The 1,684-nt window shown below is 45.2% G+C and overlaps 1 pseudogene; it reads right to left on the bottom strand.

Annotated features, from left to right (window-relative positions):
• Positions 1–590, bottom strand: LOC122427424 (annotated as a pseudogene).
• Positions 591–1,684: the final 1,094 nt, after the last annotated feature.

Raw genomic sequence — 1,684 nt, 5'->3', positions numbered from 1 at the left:
TTATTTCTTGGTCTCTTCCTCCTGGGACAGAGTCTTAATAATTTCCTCCTTCTTGGCCTGAAGCCACTCCACGGCGCTTGCGGGCTTCCTTGGTCTTAGACCTGCAGGCCTCAAGCCTGTCCCGCCAGAGGCTTCTTGCGAGCCTTGTCTGCCTTCAGCTTGTGGATATGTTCCATGAGAATCCCCTTGTTTTTGAACATGTTACCCTACACCTTCAGGTATAGGCTGTGATACATGTGGCAGTCAGTCTTCTTTGATTCACGGTATTGTCTGAGCGGCCAGCGCAGAATTCTCATCCTCTTCGTCCAGGTTACCCTCTCGGGCATTCAAGCATTAGCAGTACCCTTTCACTTAGCTATGCCCATATGCCTGCCTTTCCAGCAAGCCAAGATGTTTTTCTGGCATCAAGCCCGTGAATAGACAGTCACAGGCTTCCGGATGATCAGCCCATCTTTGATCAGCTTCTGGATCTGCTGGCGGGAGTTGGCATTGGCGATTTTGTTAGTCTCATTGGGGTCCAACCAGACCTTCTTTTTGCCACAACGGAGGACACTGGAGGCAAGCCTCTTGTGAAGCCTGAGCATACTCATGGCTGCGGCCACAGAGGTGAAAGGAAAGCTGTGGTAATGTTATATATGGCACAGCTGACTCAGATAGGGAGATTACCTGCATGGGCCTGAACTAATCAAGTGGCCCTTAAAAACAAAGAGCTTTCTCAGACTAGTGGCAGAAAGAGAAATCAGATTTGAAGAAAGGATTCAATACACTGTTATTATTGGCTTTGAAGTTGGAGGGCACCATATGTAAGTGACTTCTTACATCTGAAATTGACCCCTTAACCAACAGCCAGCAAGGAAATGGGACCTCAGTCCAACAAATGCAAGGAACTGAATTCTGCCAACAGCCTGAATAAGCCTGGGAAGTGGATTCTTCATTACAACCTCTAGATAAGAGCCCAACTCAGTCAACACCTTCCTTGACTTGGGATCTGTGAGACACAAAACAGGAAACGTGGGCTTCCCAGGTGGCGCAGTGATAAAGAACCCGCCTGCCAATGCAGGAGACGCAAGAGACGCAGATTCAATCCCTGGGTTGGGAAGATTCCCTGGAGGCGGAAATGGCAACTTGATCCAGTGTTGTTGCATGGAAAATTCCATGGACAGCGGAGCCTGGTGGACTACAGTCTGTGAGGTTGCAAAGAGTTTGACATGATTGAGCACACACAAACAAGAAATGTAATCAAACCTGCCTGGATTTTATGATCTACAGAAAGTAAGATAATAAATGGAATTTGTTTTAAACCACTGAGTTTATATAGTTTATTATGCAGCAATAGAAAGGTAACACAAGTGCAATTTTCCAGTCTGCAAAAGGAGTGTAGTTTCATCTGAATCTTGCGTTGAAAGGAATTCTCAGGTTGACTTATCTGACCCTCTGCCTCCTAACTTCATTGACTCTAACTTAGCTCAAGAAGGCAAAGCAAGGAAAAATCTTTTAACTTTATTTATTTACTTACTTATTTGCCTATTTATTTATTTTTTGGCAAGACCATGTGGCATGCAGGATCTTAGTTCCCTGAATAGGGATCAAATCTGTGCCTGCTTGGGTGGAAGCATGAAGTCTTAATCACTGGACCACCGAGGAACTCCAGGAAAGACATATAAGCAAAAATTGTATGCCTATA

The sequence above is a fragment of the Cervus canadensis genome, chromosome 25, assembly GCF_019320065.1.
Source record: "Cervus canadensis isolate Bull #8, Minnesota chromosome 25, ASM1932006v1, whole genome shotgun sequence".
Lineage (NCBI taxonomy): Eukaryota > Metazoa > Chordata > Mammalia > Artiodactyla > Cervidae > Cervus > Cervus canadensis.
The sequence above is the reverse complement of the archived record's forward strand: the minus strand, read 5'-3'. Positions and strand labels throughout refer to the sequence as shown.